The following is a 12,622-nucleotide window of genomic DNA, read 5'->3' as shown; positions in this document are numbered from 1 at the left end:
AGTTGGGTTTTAATCCATAAAGGGCATAAATCACCTGAATAATGTGCTTTAAAACATCAGGTATGATGTTGTATCGATCAGGTAGTGTAACGGTTACGCCTGCTTCACAGTGACAGACCAAACTCTGACAGACCAAACTCCCTGTTTAACGAACCGCAAACAGTCCATTTGCACAACCGCAAACCCCCCATTTGCACAAGGTTGGATACCAATCTAGCCATGTCCCTTCCTTGTCCTCACTGACGTCATTGAAGGTCTCTTCCTCCATCCAGCCTTGTACAACACCAAGGGTCCCCAAAAGGTGACAACAAGCCCCCTGGGACGCCTGCTGTGGTTGGTCTTCCACCTCCTCAAAGCCACCTTCCTCCTCTGACTGCTCTTCTTCAGACTCCTCTCTCTGCGTTGCCGCAGGTCCAGCAATCGACGACGACAAGGCTGCTTCTGGTGTAGGGTGACCACAACTCTTCCTCTTCATGCTCATCTACGGCCTGATCCAGCACTCTTTGCAGGGCACGCTCCAGAAAAAACACATATGGGATGAGGTTGATGATGTTGCCTTGGGTTTGACTGACCAGGTTTGTCACCTCCGCAAAAGGACGTATGAGCCTACAGCCATTGTGCATGAGCGTCCAGTAACTCGGCCAAAAAATACCCAGCTCCGCAGAGGCTGTCCTCTTTTTTTAAATTAAAAAAAATCTGTTCTTACCAGTTTAATGTCTGTTTTGTCCCCTATCAGGGGTCGGTGTATGGAATAAATTTTAGGAACCGGGAGATGGAAAAAGATGCTTGGTCGTTCCTCTTACTTCCAATTTTGGGCACTGCGCGTGCGCCGTGCAATGTACTGTGCAATCCCAGTCTGAGTGGTATGTTAAGTAGTACTATTCCTATCAGTTTAATCCCTGTTACGTCCCCTATCAGGGGCCGGTGTATGGAATAGATTTTAGGAACCGGGAGATGGAAAAAGATGCTTGGTCGGTCCTCTTACTTCCAATTTGGGGCACTGGGCTTGCGCCGTGCAATGTACTGTGCTACCCGATTTGAGTGGTATGTTGTACTATTCCTATCAGTTTAATCCCTGTTACATCCCCTATCAGGGGCCGGTCTATGGAATAGATTTTAGGAACCGGGATATGGAAAAAGATGCTTGGTTGGTCCTCCTACTTCCAATTTGGGGCACTGCGCGTGCGTCATGCAATGTACTGTGCCACCCAATATGAGTGGTGTGTTAAGTAGTACTATTCTTATCAGTTTAATCCCTGTTACATCCCCTATCAGAAGACTTGTATCGAATAGATTTTAGACAACCGCAAAAATCTGTCAATAGTTGACACACTCATGACATAAATTGTATTCCTCTATGCGTCAATCTTGGTGTAGTGATGACTGTGCTCGTGCGCACGTTTAGGGGATTGCAGGCAATGGTTTTTTTTCAAAGCCTATGGTCGTGCTGAGGTAGTTCAGTGACAGTTAAGTGACCCAGAACACAATGATTCTGCAGTGTGAGCCCATTGTTGGCCTAGTAGGCTTTAATGATCACCTTAGATGATCACAAAGAAAATTATTGCTTTTTCTATGCAAAATTATCCAGCCAATCGCTTTTGGTCTGTTAACAATGAAGCAACGACCTCATCATCTGGGATGTGCCAACATTGCCAACACACTCATAGAGGTGGTCACTTCATTGTGATACGCAAGCCCCTTCACCACAACAAGGTAACGATCACGAAGGGGAATTGACACATGTATGTGCCTTTTTTTTTTTTTTTTTGCAGCCACAGTGCAGCACCAGAGGCCAGAAGAATTAGGCATGTAGACATGCCTGAAAAATCAGGTATTGTTGCAGCCGCTGCTGTTGCAGCGGGCGAAAAAAATCATGTTTTCCAGGCAGAAAGTGCACTAAAACATTGCGGCTTGAACCCTAGTTGGTGGCGGAGAAGTCACGCAAGTCATCCGGCATGCAGAGATTAAATACAGCAGCGTGTGGACCATTTTTAGCCCAAGGCAGCTCATCTCATCAGGCCTTTTGTAGTCAAATGTATCGCCCACTGTCAGTCCCTTCGGCATCCATGCCTCATTCATCTTAATAAAGGTGAGGTAATCTAGACTTTTTTGACCTAGGCGACTTTTCTTCTCAGTGACAATACCTACTGCTGCACTGAAGGTCCTTTCTGACAGGACACTTGAAGCGGGGCAGGCCAGAAGTTCTATCGCAAATTGGGATAGCTCAGGCCACAGGTCAAGCCTGCACACCCAGTAGTCAAGAGGTTCATCGCTCCTCAGAGTGTCGATATCTGCAGTTAAGGAGAGGTAGTCTGCTACCTGTCGGTCGAGTCGTTCTCTGAGGGTGGACCCCGAAGGGCTGTGGCGATGCATAGGACTTAAAAAGCTCTGCATGTCCTCCATCAACAACATGTCTGTAAAGCGTCCTGTCCTTGCCGCCGTGGTCGTGGTAGGAGGAGGATTACTTTCACCTCTTCCCCTGTTAGATTCTAGTTTTGCTGTGACATTGCCCTTGTAAAGCATACTTTTTAACTAGTTTTGGAACTGCTGCATCCTTTCTGACTTCCGTTAATTCGGTAACATTTCAGGCACTTTCTGCTTATACCGGGGGTCTAGTAGCATGGCCACCCAGTACAGGTCGTTCTCCTTCAGCCTTTTAATACGAGGGTCCCTCAACAGGCACGACAGCATGAAAGACCCCATTTGCACAAGGTTGGATGCCGAGCTACTCATGTCCCGTTCCTCGTCCTTACTGATCTATTTGAAGGTCTGTTCTTCCCCCCAGCCACGTACAACACCATGGGTACCAGATAGGTGACAACGAGCACCCTGGGATGCCTGCTGTGGTTGGTCTTCCTCCTCCTCAAAGCCACATTCCTCCTCTGACTCCTCTTCCTCAGACTCCTCTTCCAGCGTTGCTGCAGGTCCAGCAAGCGTTGCTGATAAGGCTGTTTCTGGTGGTGATGGTGACCACAACTCTTCCTCTTCACGCTCATCTAAGGCCTGATCCAGCACTCTTCGCATGGCATGCTCCAGGAAGAAAACAAATAGGATGATGTTGCTGATGGTGCCTTTGGTGCGACTGACTAGGTTTGTCACCTCCTCAAAAGGACGCATGAGCCTACAGGCATTGCGCATGAGCGTCCAGTAACGTGTTAAAAAAATACCCAGCTCTGCAGAGGCTGTCCTAGCACCCAGGTCATACAAATACTTGTTGATGGCTTTTAATTGTTGGAGCAGGCATTCGAACATTAGAAGTGTTGAATTCCAACATGTCGGGCTGTCGCAAATCAAGCGCCTGACTGGCATGTTGTTTTGCCTGAATATCTGAAAAGTGCACCATGGCCGTGTAGGAACACCTGAAATGGCCACACACCTTCCTGGCCTGCTTGAGGACGTCCTGTAAGCCTGGGTTCATATGCACAAAGCGTTGTACAATCAGATTCAACACATGTGCCATGCATGGCACATGTGTCAACTTGACCAAATTCAATGCTGCCAACAAATTGCTTCCGTTGTCACACATCACTTTGCCGATCTCCAGTTGGTGCGGAGTCAGCCATTGATCCACCTGTGTGTTCAGGGCGGACAGTAGTGCTGGTCCAGTGTGACTCTCTGCTTTCAGGCAAGTCAACCCCAAGATGGTGTGACACTGTCGTATCTGGGATGTGGAATAGCCCCTGGGGAGCTGGGGGAGTGCATTTGATGTTGAGCAAGACACAGCAGCAGAAGAGGACTCAGCCAAGGAGGTTAGCAAAGAGGATGAAGTAGGAGGAGTAGAGGAGGTGGCAGCAGGCGTGCCTGCAACTCGTGGTGGTGTCACCAACTCCTCTGCAGAGCCACGCATTCCATGCTTGGCAGCTGTCAGCAGGTTTACCCAATGCACAGTGCACGTGATATACCTGCCCTGACCGTGCTTTGCAGACCATATATCAGTGGTCAGATGGACCCTTGCCCCAACACTGTGTGCCAGACATGCCATGACTTCCTTTTCCACAATAGACTACAGGTTGGGGATTGCATTTTGTGAAAAAAAAATTCGGCCGGGTACCTTCCACTGCAGTGTCCCAATAGCTACAAATTTTTTGAAGGCCTCAGACTCCACCAGCTTGTATGGTAAAAGCTGGCGGGCTAAGAGTTCCGACAAGCCAGCTGTCAGACGACGGGCAAGGGGGTGAATCTATGAATTGGCTTCTTACGCTCAAACAATTCCTTGACAGACACTTGACTGTGGGCAGATAAGCAGGAACTGCTGAGGATGTGAGAGGCGGAGTGGCGGGTGGTTGAGAGGGGGCAAGGAGGACAGCAGTGGTTGACATGGCTGAAGATGCTGGACCAGGAGGAGGATGGTGGCTTTGAGTTTCTGTACTGCTTGTACTCATCATGTGTTGATCCCATAGGCGTTTGTGATGTGAGATCATGTGCCTTTGCAAAGCAGTTGTACCTAGGTGGGTGTTGGACTTCCCACGACTCAGTTTCTTTTGGCACAGGTTGCAAATGGCATCGCTGTTATCAGAGGCAGACACACAAAAAAAATGCCACACTGCTGAGCTTTGCAATGACGGCATTCTGGTGGTGGCAACAGCATGCGTTGATTGGCATGCTGCTTGGCTGACCCCGGGTGCCGATACATGCTGTCTGACTGTGCCACTAGCTCCTTGCGACGACCCTCCCTGCTTGTAACTCGTCTCCTCCTCCTCTCTGTCTTCCCATCTGAACTTTCCCCCTGTTCTTCTTCTATTCGAGCGGGCAGCCACGTGACATCCACGGACACATCGTCATAATCAACCACTTCACTTGTATCTGACAACTTAGCAAAGGAAGCAGCAGCGGGTACAACATGATCATCATCACACCGTATGTCCATGTGTGTAATGCTGCCTGACTGAGACATATCCCTGTTATCTACATCCTCTGGCAATAATGGTTGCGCATCACTCATTTCTTCCAACTGATGTGTAAATAACTCCTCTGACAGATCAAGTGAAGCGGCTGTGGTGCTAGTGTTGGTGGTGGCAGCGGGCGGGCGAGTGGTAAATTTAGAGGTGCCCGAAGCTGAGCTGGAGGAGGATGGTGCATCAAGGTTCTGAGTGGAAGCTGTAGAAGATTGGGTGTCCTGTGTTAGCCAGTCAACTATGTCCTCAGAACTTTTTGAGTTCAGGGTACGTGGCCTCTGAACACTGGGCATTATTTTAGGGCCAAAGGAAATCACAGCACCACGACCACGACGGCCCCTGCAGGATGGCCTGCCTCTGCTTGTCATTTTTTTTTTAGATTAGTGGTACTATGCGTGCAAGGTACTGTGCCACCAGATATGAGTGGCATTGGGCAGTGTACACTCTGTGGGCCTGACACACACTGACAGGCAACTGCAATTATATTACAGAGAAAAAATTGTATTGCTTTTTTTATCTGCAAGGTACTGTGCCATCAGATATAAGTTGTGGGCAGTGGGCACAATACACTCTGTGGGCCTGACACACACTGGCAGGCAACTGCAATTATATTACAGAGAAAACAATTGTATTGCTTTTTTATCTACAAGGTACTGTGCCATCAGATACGAGTTGTGGGCAGTGGGCAGTGGGCACAATACACTCTGTGGGCCTGACACACACTGGCAGGCAACTGCATTTATATTACAGAGAAAAAATTGTATTGCTTTTATCATCTGCAAGGTACTGTGCCACCAGATATGAGTGGTGGGCACTGGCAGTGGGCGCAATACACTCTGTGGGCCTGACACACACTGGCAGGCAACTGCAATTATATTACAGAGAAAAAATTATATTGCTTTTTTATCTGCAAGGTGCTGTGCCACCCTATATGAGTGGTGGGCAGTGGGCACAGTACACTCTGTGGGCCTGACACACACTGGCAGGCAACTGCAATTATATTACAGAGAAAAAATTATATAGCTTTTTTATCTGTAGGGTACTGTGCCACCAGATATGATTGGATCCTTCAGGATCTGAACCTTTTGGTGGGTCTATCGGAGGAGGGGGATAGGAACATAGGTAATGGCCCATATACAGATCTGAAGAATCCATCAAAAATGTTCCCACCCCTCAACGACAACACCCCAATCGACACTTTCCTAACGGTGGTAACTCGTGATCTCCAGAAACTTGACGGTGTATCTATGGGACATGATAACATGAACCACGAGGAAAGGGTCGCTCTGGAGCAGTTGGAGAGTGACAGCAATATTGTCATTAAGCCCTCGGATAAGGGCGGCAATATTGTTGTCATGGACCATGATAAATATGGAATGATGTGTCTCAGACTCCTGGAGGATAAAAAGACCTATAAGATTCTGGGGTCTGATCCTACATCTACCTTTAAGGCCCAACTCATGACAATACTTAGTGATGCATTGGAGGAAAGACTGATTAGCAAGGCAGAGTATGACTTTTTATTACCGAAATTCCCTGTTCTTGCTACGTTTTATAGTCTGCCCAAGTTGCATAAACAAGGCCCCCTCTTGAAGGGCAAACCCATTGTCTCGGGTATTGGCAGCCTCACTGCAAATATCAGCACGTATGTGGACATCATTCTGCGTCCATTTGTAGTGAGCCTGCCATCGTATGCCTGTGATACCATGGATGTGTTACAGTGGCTGGATGGTATCTATTGTGATGAGGGAATATGGCTGGCAAGTTTGGACGTTGAAGCCCTATATACCTCCATACCCCATGATTTGGATGTGAGGCTGTGAGGACTTTCCTCCAACAGAGGGGTGATCAGTGTCGCCGCCATAATACCTTCATAATGCAACTCTTGAATTTTATTCTGACACAAAACATCTTCCTCTTTACCATTTACCAACACATCTTCCTGGGCTGGTGAGAGAAGGAGGTGGTGTTTACGGACACGATGGATCAATACACATCCTGTATCCAGTTATGGATTAGATATCTGGATGATGTACTCATACTGTGGAATGGTACTAAAACTGGATTCTTAGAATTTGTGGAGATCTTGAATACCAATGTGGTCGGCCTTTTCTTTACATGTGAAATACAAGAGAGCCAGACTAAATTTCTGGACCTGACCATCTCCATAGGTAGGGACAGGAGGATTACCACCAAACTCTTCAGAAAACAAACCTCCACTAATAGTCTCCTACATTGGGTGAGTGGACACCCCCTGGCCCTGAGAAGTGGCATCCTGAAGGGACAGTATCTCAGGGCCAGGAGGAACTGTTCTGAGATTGGTGAATTTAAGGCCGCAGCATCGGACCTCAAATGTAGGTTTAAAAATAGAGGATATCCGAAACTAATTTATTGGGGGCGGAGCCTGGACGTTGGCGTGGATGGCTGTGTGAAAGACCTGCTCCTCCTCGTACTAGCATCTACAGCCTTATTAAAAGCGGTGACCAGGCCAGAAATGGTCAAATATGGCAGAGATAGGGGCCTAGACCCCCCAGATACCCCTAGATCACATAAAGGTCAGCAAGACATGCAGAAGTTTCTGAAAAAGAGAAGCGCTCACTCACCGGGAGCTGGCGCCAAAATGGCGGCGGTGCGCATGAAAGAAACTGAAGCCGAAGACTCAGGGGAAGACAGTGAGCATGGCGGCATATCGGAAGAGCGGAATCCGGCACCCGTGTCTAAATCCTGCCTCACTAAGGTGCTTAGCCAGGCTCTAGACAAAGCTCTTAAACCAGTCCTATCGGAGCTTGCGGACATTAAAACAGAGATCTCCCAGGTGGGGAACAGAGTAGAAGCTCTGGAGCAAGCGACGCAAGATTTAAGATCACACGCAACTGGAGTGGCCGAGTGTCTCACCGGCCACGCTGAAGAGCTTAACCGAGCGTTTTCGATGTTGGAGGACCAGGAAAACCGTAGCAGGCGGCGCAATATACGAATAAAAGGCCTAGCTGAGATCTGGGCAGCTGAATCGCTGCGCAAGGTAGCTATGGAGATCTTTGCAGACATCCTGGATCCTGACTCGGCTGCGTCGATCATCATAGAACGCATTCATAGGGCGTTAAGACCCCAGCCGAAGCCAAGTGAGAGGCCTAGAGACGTGGTCTGGGGCCTACTGTCCTTTGTAGACACCGCACGGATAATGGAAGCAGCTCGTGCCAAGAGTCGGATCGCATATGGAGATGTTGAAATTGCCTTATATCAGGACATCGCGCCGTCAACTCTGGCTAAAAGGCGCGTACTGAAACCCCTGCTTAATGCACTCAGGGGAAAGAAAATCCCATATACCTGGATGTATCCTTTTGGACTCTCCATTAACAAGAATGGGAAACGTATCATCATACATACACCGGACGACTTGGATAAAGCATGGGAACATATCGACATCCAGCCCATCGATATACCCACATGGCTACCTGTGAATTACCCGACGGCGCTTCCAAATTTACCGCAACCAGAGCCCTGGAAAAGATTCAGCCGCACCAAGTCTGGGAAATCGCCGAAGCAACTGATCGGAGCCATGGACTTTCCTCCTTGAGTCTCCTCTGTCAGCTCCGGGTCTAGTATTAGTGTAACATGGAGGGACGTCAGTGGTAATCCTATCATGTTATCATTGTTTAACATTTAGTTGTACTTGTTGTACGCAATGTTCACTGTTAACCGCACATTAAGGAATATTATGTTCCGCTACTCACATAACACAAGTCATGAGACTATTAAGGCATCTATATCATGAGATACAGATTAGACATAGTCTTGGTCGATGGTATTAGATCCTGTTCCTACCAGTTATATAGAAAATGTTACTTGACCTGTTAGCATGCGCCTACGTACGCATGAAGTTAGTGAGACAGGGCATTCCTGTTACTGTTAGACATGTAATTACTAGGAGGTGAAGAGCAGAGTTCTGCAAGAGCTATACTCCAGATTGGTCCCGCATCCCTGACGTGCCAAACAAGCATCGGGTTCCCATTGTGCTAAACTCACTGGGGGCACTGGGTGCTATAAGTAACACCAAAATGTACAGAATGATTACCCGCATGATGGGAGATAGAGCAAGGTTATACCCACTGTAAACGCTATTGGGACTAACTTGATTAGGGAGCGTATTGGATAGAGGCCAATAGTTACCAACCCCCCCCCCCCCCCCCCCCTTTTTTTAATGTGGCTTGAGTACTAGCTCTTGCGAACCCTTATCCTTCAAGCTTGGCCCACTTGGTGGATTATATACGGAACCAGTCTACTCGAATATAATAAGCTCAATAGTTATATGCTCCCCTTCTCTATACCTTATTCCAATATAGATGTTCTGTTCTGCTACTCATTTGAATACAAAGCACCTTAAACATGCCTTGCATCTCCATGTTTGACCATGAGATCTAGACGTTAAATAGAAGAACAAGGTCACCAAATGTTGTATTAAACCCTGTGGCTGTGATGTCTATGTATCACGTACAGGCTAGTTACATATTTGTGTTCTCCCCCTTGCTATCTGCATACATAACTATTTGTTCCGGTTCTGATAGCATACTTTCCGGTCTTAATCCCGGTACCTATTAGAATCACTAATTATTCTTCTTCCTTCTTTTTTTTTACCCTTTCTCTTTTTTCTTTTCTTTTCTCTCTCCCCCCCCCACCCCCCTCCCTTAAAAACCTTCCCACCACCTTCTTCTAGTGGATATCTCTCTCAGGTTTGTAAAGATATTATAAGGAGACCTTGAAGTTCGCAATCTCATTTTAGCAGCGGATTGCTTATTCACTAAGATGACTAATATTAAGGTTACGACATTTAATGTCAAAGGCTTAAACTCGCCACAGAAACGAGGCCAGGTCATGTTAGCTCTCAGAAAATTGGGATCTCAGATAGTGTTCCTTCAGGAAACTCACCTTCGCCAGAAGAAAATGCCAAGGATGCCTAAACGTCCGTTTGCACATTGGTTTCATAGTATCCAACCAGCCTCAGCCTCTAAAGGAGTAGCGATAGCAATTCACCAATCCATTCCATTCACATTGTCAAAACAACACACAGATACTGAGGGACGCCTTCTTTTTGTCAAAGGCTTAATGGCAGGTAGAAAATTCACTTTAGCAAACCTATATGTTCCAAATAAGTCTCCTGTACAATGGCTTCTACAGGATTTAGATACACTCAAACTCTTCGCTGAGGGTGAGATAATTCTAGGAGCAGACTTAAACCTAGTTCTAAATCCGGCCATTGACTCATCTTCAGCTAAATCCCAAGTGACACAAAGGCTTCTTAGCAAACTCCATAAGAAACTGCATGACTTACGTTTGATTGATGTTTGGAAAAGCCTCCACCCAACTAGTAGAGACTTTTTCTTTTACTCAACTCCGCATAAAACATACCAGCGTCTAGACCACGTCTTAACCTCTGCATCTCTTCTTCCCTCTTTCAGGAAGGCAGAAATGGGCAATATCACCTTGTCCGATCATGCTCCATGCTGTGCGACCTTCGCCCTCGCCTCTTTGCCAAAAAGGGATTGGAACTGGAAGCTAAATGAATCTCTGCTGTACAGTCAACTCCATTTGGATCAGGTCAGGGCTCAACTTACAGAGTACTTTGCGCTTAACTCCCCCACACACAGCTTGCAACCCATGGTCTGGGAGGCCCACAAGGCTTTTATTAGAGGGTGCTTTATCTCCCTAGGCACTGGGGTAAAAATGGAACAGCAAAAAAGTGTTGACACACTATTAGCAGAAATAGCGACAATAGAAAAGAAACATAAAGCTTCACTGTGTAATGACTATCTAAAAACCCTGACAGAACTCAGACTTAAATTACGAGATTTGCTTGGGCATAGAGTAGCAAAATAAATGATGAACTTCCAGCATAGGGTTTATGCACATGGATAGAAGGGGGGAAAATTGATGACATCTTTGCTTAAGAAAGCTAGAAATGTCACTCACATCACCTCCATCAAACAGCCAAACGGTAACATAACTAGCGACACCCCAGAAAATAGCTAGTGCCTTCAAGGAGTTTTACTCAAAACTGTATAACTTGAATCAAGAAGGTGCTCCCGAAGAGGATTCTCAGAAGGAGAAACGCATAAAAACTTTCTTGGAGTCCCTTCACCTTCCGACTATAACATCAGAAGACTCAAGTTATTTAGTTAGGCCAATATCAGTAGAAGAAGTAAGTAGCATCCTTAATACTTTTCCCCCGGGGAAAAGCCCGGGACCTGACGGCCTTCCCCTACTATATTATAAAAAGTTTCAAGACATTCTCATCCCCAAGTTTAAGGAGGTGTGTAATGCGCTCTTGCAGGGACATCCCCTACCCAAGCAGACACTCGAATCTTACGTTACTCTAATGCCTAAAGAAGGTAAGGACCCCTTGAATTGCGGCAGTTATAGGCCAATTTCCCTCTTGAACCTGGACTTGAAATTATGGGCCAAGATTTTGGCCTGCAGATTGAGCAAGTTTCTGCCTAACCTAATAGGACATGAACAATCCGGATTTGTCCAGGGTCGAGAGGGAAAAGATAACACGTGTAGGATATTCCACGCTATACACATGGCACATGAAAAGAAGATACCCTTGACTCTGTTAAGTATAGACGCTGAAAAAGCGTTTGACAGAGTCAATTGGCTATACATGAAACAGACGCTGCAACGTTTCGCTTTTCCAGAAGTTTTCATAACAGCAATATTCACCCTATATAAAAACCCATACGCCAGGTTAAAGGTAAACGGGACGCTTTCTCCTTCCTTTGACATTACAAATGGAACCAGGCAGGGATGTCCTCTGTCCCCCTCACTGTTTATCTTAGTAGCAGAATCACTCTTTCAACTAGTCTGACAGACACCAGAAATTCTGGGAATCAAATATGGCAAGAGAGAATTGAAATGTACTGCATTTGCAGACGACTTATTGTTTCTAGTCAGGGACCCGGAGAAGGGACTGTTCCCACTGATTGAGAAAATAGATGAATACAGCTCTCTATCGGACTTCAAAGTTAATCACTCTAAATCGGAGATAATGAATGTCTCTCTGCCTAAGTCCAAAATCGCCCCCTTGAAGGCCAGCCTTCCATTTCAATGGACCAGAGGACCAATCAAATATTTAGGGATCTTGATCCCCAGTAGTACTCATGACCTTTATCAACACAACTACATCTTGCTAATGAAAGACATTCAGCGCTTGTTACACACTTATAGCCTACCCTATCTCTCTTGGAAGGGAAGGAAAAACGTCCTGAAAGCATACGTCATGCCGAAAGTCCTATATACCATGCAGTTAGTACCGATCTGGCTCCCTAAATCCTTCTTACAGAGTATGAGAAGTATGTTCTCTAGGTTCCTATGGAATGGTAGAAGGTCTAGGATATCACACGACATCCTAACTAGACACAAGGATAAAGGAGGGCTGGGCCTGCCAGACATATCCAGATACTATAAAGCGATACAGCTTAATAGATGGCTTGAGATGGTGGACCAGGCAATTTGTAGCTATAGTGTAGGTAAGTGTTTTCAGAAACACTTATGGCTACCAGATAAAAACACACATAGTGACAAAACAATGGATCCCTTGATGTATAGTCTTAGTAAAACCTGGGAAGAATTGAAAGAGAAACTTGCTCCTAACTAGAGTTGAGCGAACACCTGGATGTTCGGGTTCGAGAAGTTCGGCCGAACATCCCGGAAATGTTCGGGTTCGGGATCCGAAC

This window comes from Bufo gargarizans, chromosome 1 (genome assembly GCF_014858855.1).
Source record: "Bufo gargarizans isolate SCDJY-AF-19 chromosome 1, ASM1485885v1, whole genome shotgun sequence".
Lineage (NCBI taxonomy): Eukaryota > Metazoa > Chordata > Amphibia > Anura > Bufonidae > Bufo > Bufo gargarizans.
This window is presented reverse-complemented; position numbering follows the sequence as displayed.